Below are 9,716 nucleotides of genomic sequence, written 5' to 3' on the forward strand. Positions count from 1 at the left end.
AAATAAGTATTCAGCAGAAATCGGCCAAAACAAAATAAAATAAAAATAAATAAAAAGAAAAGTAATCAGACCTATGGTAAAGCGTATCTACGAATTTTAATGTTGTTTATAACATAAACTACTTCCACCCACTCAGTTTGTCTAGATTTTTAACGTATAACTTAGTACTTTATGTATGAGAATAGACCATACTCACATGAAGTTAAACGCTGTTAATGTCGACGGCGTCCCAGCATTCGGTATTTTATAAAAAGAAAGAATCGAATAACGTTTTGTGGCGGTATATTTGTGGTATTATATTGCACAATTAAAAGTGGATCCAGCAATTGGTCAACGGGGTCCGGTACAGGTGGAAGAATTGGTGAAAAGGGAGTCCTTTTATAGTTCTTAAGTAGTAATTTAAACAATGATGGTGGAGTCTGGCTCGCCAGTCTTGTTTTCACATAAATCTAGTCTAAGCCGCATGACTGATCTGGTTACCTCAGAAATGTTATCGTCCGCGTCATTTGGACACAGAAATAAGTGTTGTTGTCACTGGCTCTCACCGTGACTTCACGGGTGGAGTGCATGAAGCGCTTCTTTGAAGGCCTACTAGTGGATTGTCACCATTTCATATAGCATTCATTGCTCTTATTGTGCTGCAAATAAAACAATGAAAATCGATCGGATGGAACAGATGGTAATTTGTAATCGTTTTGAATATTCAAGGTAAGCAATCGAATCTAAGATCTTTCTACAAGAGCGCGGTCCCAGCAGGGTAGAACTTGCGTTTTAGCCAGAGGACGTTGTCTGCTAGATGGATGCTTTCCCTGAGGATATCCATAGTGACAGATTCTGTTCATCAATAGAGTTTGGGCCGGGCTTGTTGGTGGCGGTTCCGCCAGGGTTCCTTTGATGTTTATTTACTATTTATTATTCGTTTTTTTTTTGGGCATTTAATAGAAAATGATTTGTTTTTGGAGGCATTTTACGATAGCGGCAGTATATTTAACTAGGTACTCAAAACATAGTTTACAAAAGGCATCTGTTGCCATAGGGCAATACAAACATAGGGCAATTTTAATCTGACAAAAATCATACTTAACACATTTTTAGCAATGAAATGTGCGTATATTGACCACCTTTATCGTTGTTTAATTAATTCATGGAATTAATGACCGTGTAATTTAGTATGGGGTCACCGGCATTGTGTTGAGAATATTTGATGGAACAACGCTAGCCGTAGAATACTTATAAGGACGAGTTGCCCGATGTCTAAGTGGCTCGTAGTTGGATTAGTCACCCGACAGGCTGGTGTGTATGACATGTACCACCTTAGGCAATTTGAGCAAGTCGTAAAATTGTATGTGTGTGAAAAAAAAGTGTTTTCATTAAATTGGATAAAGCGGTATAATGTTTACTGTAAATTAAATTAGTTCAATTAATTATTCAATGTTCTTTAAATGTAATTCAATAGGAATACTATGAATAAAAAAAAAATAAAAAAAAGGAAAAGTATTAGTGGAGTGAAAATAAATGCAATAGTTTTAGTTGTCAGCGCTCTAAAATCTGATGAGTACTTAAAGAATAAAATGTTTACTTATCTTGCATATAATTTGTTTAATGTTGAATTGGGAATAAAAAGTGAAAATGAAAAATGAAATGTTTTATTTCATAAATGAAAATGGTTTACAACATATTTAATTTTATTTATTAAACAATGCTTCAACAGCACTTAATTGTATATAGGCAGGAAGATACTACTTGATATTTTGGTACTTGTACATTCCTTTTAAGTTTGAAATATTTAAGAAAAGATAATGTTTTACACATAATAATATTTTCTTAAATAAGTTTGAATTGAATCCCGAAATCAGGCATAATTTTGAGATTCATTGATAAAGTTTCAAATATCCTTGAATAAATAAAATAAAAGTTATTTATTTCAAGCATGGGCCATAAAAGTATTAGTAACAAAGTTCTTAGAATCTACGTTAGTAAATTACAATACAACTACAAGATTACACACAAGTAAAATATGATAGTTTTAAATCTTTGAAGTCCCTCACGGTTTCTGGTTTAAGAAGAACGTTATTTTCGTTAAGAATTACAATTAATTTACTGATAAATATACTAATTATCAATTAAATTATTTATACTAGAAATAAACTGATAAAACATTAGCTATAAACATTGCTTAAGCGCTAGAATAATGAGCGTAAAGAGCACCTGCGGATTTACATTAAACGATTCAATAATTAATATCCTCTTATCATCATCATCAACAGACCTTTGAGGTCCGCTGCTGGTATAGACTAGCAGCCTCTTCCACTTTGGTGCAAGGTTTTGTCATAAGTCTTCACGCTTGGCAGGCGATTTGGAGAACGTATTTTGTGTTTGGGATTCCTAATAACAAGCGTGTATTGAGTATGCAACATGACCGTGATAGGAAGATGCCTGAGGGCCCAGTATCTTTGAAATTGTAAGTGAAGAATAGTTGGATTGGATGTTCTCAATTCGTTGGGTTGGAGACTGTACCAGGATGCCGTAGCGTAGCTCGGTGGAAATAAGTGTTTGCCTGTGGTATCTGCGGATAGTGTGGTGCAATAGTACGGTACTCCTGGGTAGTTTAGTCGGATCTTGCTGAGTAGTAAGGTCTTAAGAGGGGAGACTGTACTAGAATATTGTGGCTGTATTCTGGTAGAGGGTGGTGTTTGCCCTGAGTAGCCAGTTGGAATTCGGTAGTGCGATATTTATTTATTTATTTAAACTTCAGCACACAAACTAACAATGCACTGTGGCGGACTTAATGCCGGATGGCATTCTCTGCCAGTCAACCACGGGTCATGTAGAAAGAGTAAGGCGGTGCAAAAAAAAAATTACATTTTTGATAATAAACCTACTTACATAAGATTACATTAAAATAAATAACATAGTACAAATAAATATAATAGACATACACATAAATACATAAACATAATAATATTATAAATGTACACATGACTCATGTCTGAGATAGCGAGAAAATGGAGAAAAAAGGTCATTCCTTAAAATGTTTGCGCAGAGCCCTTTTGAAAGTAAATTTGGAAGAAGGTTTGCGTAATTTGGCCGGAAGGCCGTTCCAGAGCCGTACAGCGGAGACTAGGAAAGAGTTGGACATGAAGCCGGTGCTATGATGAGGGGTGGCAAGCTGAAGAGTCTGACTAGAGCGAAGATTTCTATTGTGAGTGGAGTGGAGGTACTGAAATTTATCTTTTAAATAAGATGGAGAGTCAGGATTGAAGAGAATCGAATGAAGCATACAAAGTGAACGAAGATATCTACGCTGTCTGATGGGAAGCCAACCAAGCTGCGAGCGAAAAGGGGAGATGTTCTGAGGTGAGATACTTCTGGGTGGTGCAGTCGGATCTTGCTGTGTTTAGCAAAGATTATAAAGCCATTGACTGTTTGACTGGTTGACTTAGGTTCCCGAGCCTGTAGCCGTATTCACGTAACAAAACTTCAACGGCATGCAAGCGATTTGATCGCTGGTGTCACTTTTCGTATTCACGTGTTAATTGCCCGATTTTGTTTTAATTTCGTTTTTATGCGTATTCAATCGTAGTCTCTGCAGTATTCACCTATTACCTATTTTGAAATTTGGTTCAAGTGATTAAACGTCAAATGACAAACCGCTGAGTTGGGATCCTATCGATTTAGAACTGTTTTCATTAGGACGTCGGACGATGTGTCAAAATACGTGAATTAGGCCACAGTTGTTTAATTGATATTTTAGAGAAAATTTTGGTAATTTTGCTCAATGATTTGTGGATCTCAGTGATCTTCAATGTTACAATTAATTGGAATTGTTATTAGTAGTTGATTTGAATCGTGAAAGCTAAGTAGCTTAAAATAGGCTATGGTTACAAGTTAGTAACATAAGATATTTAGTTAGATGGGTTTTATTTGATAGAGTAACTCGTAGTAGGTACTAAAAGTTTAGTTTTCTTGCTCTGAAAGCATATATATTTTATATTTCATGAAGAAGGATTGGCCGAGCGGATACTGGCTGTTCTTCTTAGTTTTTCAAAGGAACATACGAGGACGCATGTCGCGCAGGATGGCCGTGTTGCTGACAGTCGTGAGCGCGTGCACTAAACGGGAATACGGGCGCGGCACCTGGAGGCGAATCGGCACATCACCGTTGGAAGCGTTTCCGCAGAGCCATAATGATCATAGCAGGATGGATCGAACTGACTTTCACTCCTGACGCCGACAAGAGTAACCCGGATCTGTTAGGTAGACTTGTTGTTTACTAAATTCAAATTAACTTATTTGCATTAATTGAACGTAACTGAAATTGGATGTTTATTAAAGTAATGTATAATAGAAAAAAAAAGAGAGTGAGACGTATGAGTACAATTCAGTCGGTGTTATCGCTGTATAGCGATCTTTTCCATACTTCTATTACAATAATTAACCTTACATTTACTTGACAAAAACTTTCATTAAAATTTATTAACAAGGAAGGGATGTAGTGTTTGTATCTACGTACTAGCACAGAATACATAATAGTAGCAACAGAAATTGCACTCCTTTGTGTAGGATCAGATGCCGGCATTTTAACGGTAATAATAATAATGCAAAATATCTAACGCACATGGTGCATTCGAAATCGCACCTTACTACTACGCTCACAAGAGCGCTATTTTTTTGTGTTCGAATTGATCTACCTCACAGCTCAAGCGTCAGGGTTGTATAAGCAAAGTAAAATAAATAAAAACTTAATTTTAAGAAGCATTTATTGTATTTACGATTGGTAAACTTTAATCTAGTGGTGTTTGTATAATCGTACCATCTCTAAAGTACCTATTAATAAACTTCAGTGTTGCGATAATTCGAAATTGGACAAACAGTTTTAAAAGGTGTAGTGTCGGAAAATAGACACGGTAAAGTAAAAGTTAATGTTTTTATTAGGTAAAATATTTTTTTTTTTCTACAGTTTTTTGTCATAAGTATTTCAAAATTATTTAAAAAGTGTAATTTTTTAATTATTTAAATCACTACAGTTAATTATTATTTCTAAATATTACGATTTCCATTAAAGAAGAATAACAGTGCTGTTGGAACAATAAACCTTGATTGCAACGATGATCGACCGAGCGTGTATAGAAATACGCGTGTGCTCACAGGCGCGTCACGGCGCGTGGCGGCCCTGACCGATTTGCAACTTGAAGTTGTCGCGCGCTGTAGGTAATTATCTCGGCCGGCATAGGCGAGTGACGGAGGCCTGGTACTACATAGATACAATACGCTGTCTCACGTACACAAGTGATAGGCAGTCACGTGACGTCGTTACGAGTGGGACGAGTCAGTCGTACGGCAGACGCCGGCGAGTACGGACGTGCCGCAGTGAGACGCTTGGTGTGACGGTGAGCCAGTGTGCACATTTAGGTACACTACAGTTAATAAAAATAAAATGCTCTCAATTCTATTATAACTTCATTTTTTTCTTTTATTTAAGCTTATAATCATGTTAAGGTTTTTAGAAGCTTTGTTAAAATGGCTGTGAAATTATATAGTATCATAGTTTTACTTAGTTTTAACTAAATGTTGTTAAAACTCTTTCAAAAAAAAGTCAAAACGAAGGCGGATAATAATATTTTAATTTCATTCATCGATTAAATAAAACAATCAGGAATGGGTGCATTAGGTATGTGTATCGGAAGTGTCGCAACACTCATACGTACGTAACCTAACACGCAGCGAAATATGTGCGCATGCGGTCCTAAATGATGATGATGCATTTTACACTAACTACTTATAAATAATTAATTATTTAAAACTAACTGTTGCCACGGCTCCGCCCGCATTGTTATTATAAGCTCCTTTAAATATACATATATTTTCTTCTGGATGAAAGGGATTTTTATCTTTTTCTGTAGTCCTACAACGTGTATACAAAATTTGATAAAGATTGGTTGTGTAAGTATGACGAAAAAGCTTAACAAACGAACCAATAAACAAACACACTTTGTATTTCTAAATAATGTAGTTAGGATTTCCATCGATAGTAATGCTTGTTTACCTACACGTTTTAATACTTATAAAATGTTTAACATTATTATGATGATTACATTCTATTGGCATAGCAAAAAAACTTAAGTTAGTATGTAAGTTTTTTTTGCATGATAGCATAGTGGCTCCGAGAACCGCCTTGAACGTGGTGGGTCCCCGGTTCAATACCTGGTTGGGTCAATTTAGAAAATATTGTTTTCTAAATTGGTTAGTGTGCGCTTGAAGACATTTTATAGTAAAAATCTGGTTGCATTACTTACTTACTTTGTATTTCGGTAAACGTGATGTTTTGTCAGGCACAAATTTATTTCTTCATTGCTCACCATCGAATGTGAGATATTGGGCATTCTAACGAACGAGTGAGGTCACCTCTGTGACCGAACGAATGTGAGTTAGAATGCCCAATATCTCACTACTTATATGGCATTGTATGTAGCCACGACAACACAACACTCGAATCAGTGAAGGTATAAATTGGACCATTGAAATCAACAAAAACATTTTGCTTTATAAAATTAATGAGCTTAGTGAGCAGCACGGCTGCCATTAATTCAAGTCTAGGAATTGACATAAGAGGCTTGAGCGGAGCGACTTTTGATTTGCTACATATCAATCTCACCTTAACGCATCCGTTCTTATCTACGCTGCGTAGGTAAACACAAGCGGCATAACCGCGCGATGACGCATCACAAAAACCAACTAACTGCATCTCACAATGGGCAGGTATCAATAAATGCCGCTCGAGGCGTAGATCGGCCAGCGATGGCAATTCGTTTACGAATTTACCCCACTTGTTTTGCAATGTTAATGGTAAATTATCGTCCCAGCCTAGACCCAATTTCCATAAATCTTGCATGATGCATTTTGCTACAAAAGTGCAGGGAGAAATAAATCCCACGGGATCATAAATGCTAGCAAGCAACTTTAAAACTGAACGTTTTGTTGACATTGAGTCGGTAAAATTGTAATTAAAAGAAAAACAGTCGCACGAGGGTAACCATGTCAAACCTAGGACTTTTAAGGATGAAGATAACGTATCGTATATAGGTCGTCAACATAAAAACCGTTTAGTATAGGGTTGTCATACGTCCCCGTACGCCGGAACATGTCCCCGTTTGAAGCATGGTGTCCTGGCGTCCCGGCCGATAAGCAATTTGTCCCCGTTTAAAAATCATAGTTATTTAATAGAGGGCTGGACTTGGTAAACAGTAATATACCTACGTAGAAATAAACGCTCCTACTAACTAGCTAGGCTAATCTTACGTTGATAGAACGACGTAAGCGCTGACACTTAGTCTGTTTTAATTAAATTAGTGATTCAATGTATGAGGAATTTATGTACTTACAATCGTTCCTACAAACTGAAATGTGTGATGAATGGAAATGTAAAAACGTACAAGATAGATGGATTTTTTTTTCAAATGACAGAGGAAAGAGAAAGAAAAACTAATTTACTCAAAGTATGCCAATATCTCTTTGCAATCCCTGGCCATAATGCACATGTGGAGCGGGTATTTTCATTGATAACCTCGCAGTGGACTAAAGAGAGGAACCAGCTAGCTGTGGGGACAGTTGAGAGTATAATTCAGTGCATATACAACTACAAGATGACATGCATTGAGTTTTACAAGTACGTGAAGTCCCAAAAAGAGTTGCGTAAAGCGGGAACATCTGACAAGTATGAATGGGCCCACAAAAGTGGTAACAATTAGACTAAGAAGCTTCCTAACCGCTGGATTTTATATTTGTTGATTAATTTATTATATTTTGTACTAATAAAAAAAATGCCATGCATAAACGAGGATATAATATTTGATGATTATATTTTGTGTTAATTTAAAAAATAACATCCTATCTGTCAAAGAGACCCCAGGCCGTGGCCATAAATGGATACGAGTCAAAAGTATTCTACGCTGTGTCTGGCGTTCCACAGGGTTCTCATCTGGGTCCCTTGTTGTCTTTAATATTCATCAATGACATAGTTGCAAAAATAAGTCACGCCAGTGTATATATGTTTGCTGATGATATTAAGATAAGTAAAACTATCAGGGGACCCGAAGATGCGAACCATTTGCAAACCGACTTAAGTAACATTTCCGATTGGTGTGCTCAGAATGGGATGTTGCTAAACCCTGCCAAGTGTTACCACATCAGTTACACAAAAAAGAAACACCCTGTTGACACCACCTACACCTTGAATGGTGTCACCCTAACAGAAGTTAAGGAAGTCAGAGACTTAGGCGTGATACTTGACAGCAAATTGAAACTCACTGCTCATACGGAGAAAGCAATAAGAAGCGCGGCTCGTATGCTCGGTTTTCTGAAAAGAAATGCGAGAAGTTTCAGAAATATTCAAACTAAAAAGATTCTTTTCAATACCCTTGTGCGTAGCCATCTGGAATTCGCAAGCGTCGCCTGGAACCCAGTCTATAGTGCGCCATCCCAGCGCATTGAATCTATACAACGAGCATTCACGCGCTATCTTGCCTTTTCAACTCCAGGTATATCCCACAGGAGCCCTTACAACCAACGGCTATCATTCTTCGAAATGACAACTCTGAAGAACCGACGCGCGAAGGCAGACCTTATGTTTCTTCACAAAATTTTAAGTAACAAACTTAAAAGCACTAATCTTCTTGGCCAAATTAAAATCAATGTCCCTCACAGATATCCTCGATACCCTATACGCAAGTTGTTCAGCATACCGAAGCACAAGACTAATCTTGGAATACACTATCCCATAGCCAGAATATGTAACCTGTACAACGAAACGAAAAACATAATACCAGATATTGACATTTTCAACGATTCCTCTACCAAATTCAAAACCAAATTAAACAATCATTTTCAGCCTTTCAGTACACACTCGTGATAGGAAAACTTTATTGCTTGACTCGTTAATTGTGAAATTTTTTGTGTTTTGTATACACAAATAATATATTTAATAAGCTGCAATGTTTTGGAAATTGTTGTGTATACCTGTAATTGGCAAACATATTTAAACTAAAACCCCAATATGTGTTGTATACTGTGAATGTCTTAAATGTGTATTGCTGTTGGTGTACCTTTATCAATAAATAAATAAATAAATAACAATACCATGCATAGTTGAGAATGTTATATTTATTTTGTTGTTGATTATATTTTGTGTTTATTAAAAAAATAACATTGTGATAATTTTGTTTGTTGACTACATACAATGTTTTGTCCTTATCTGTCAAATTCAAATGTCACAATGACAGATAAGGTCAAAAGATTGTATAGCTATACCACCGCTATACAACCATTATTAGTAAGACTAAGGGGGAACGTGTGCTAATTAAAAAATGTTGACAGATACTTAATACTTTGGTTAATGTTGATTAATACCTATTGTTGTAATAAAAGCTCCTTTTTTCTACCTTTAATAGGTTTTCTTTAAATGTCCCCGTCTGAGTCCCCACACTTATGGCAACCCTAGTTTAGTAGGATTTTAGATGCAGAACTGTCCAAGTTATCCTGCGCAAGCTGGTGCAGCGTGCGCACCGCAACAAACGGAGCGCTGCGAAGCCCGTATGTATTTGTTTTTAACTCATAGATGCGGACCGGCTCCGACGGATTGTCACGCCATAAAATATGCTGATATTTACGTTCTGAGGGATCGATAAGTACCGCACGATACATTTTAGAAACATCAGCTG

This window comes from Ostrinia nubilalis (assembly GCF_963855985.1).
Source record: "Ostrinia nubilalis chromosome W unlocalized genomic scaffold, ilOstNubi1.1 SUPER_W_unloc_1, whole genome shotgun sequence".
Classification (NCBI taxonomy): Eukaryota; Metazoa; Arthropoda; class Insecta; order Lepidoptera; family Crambidae; genus Ostrinia; species Ostrinia nubilalis.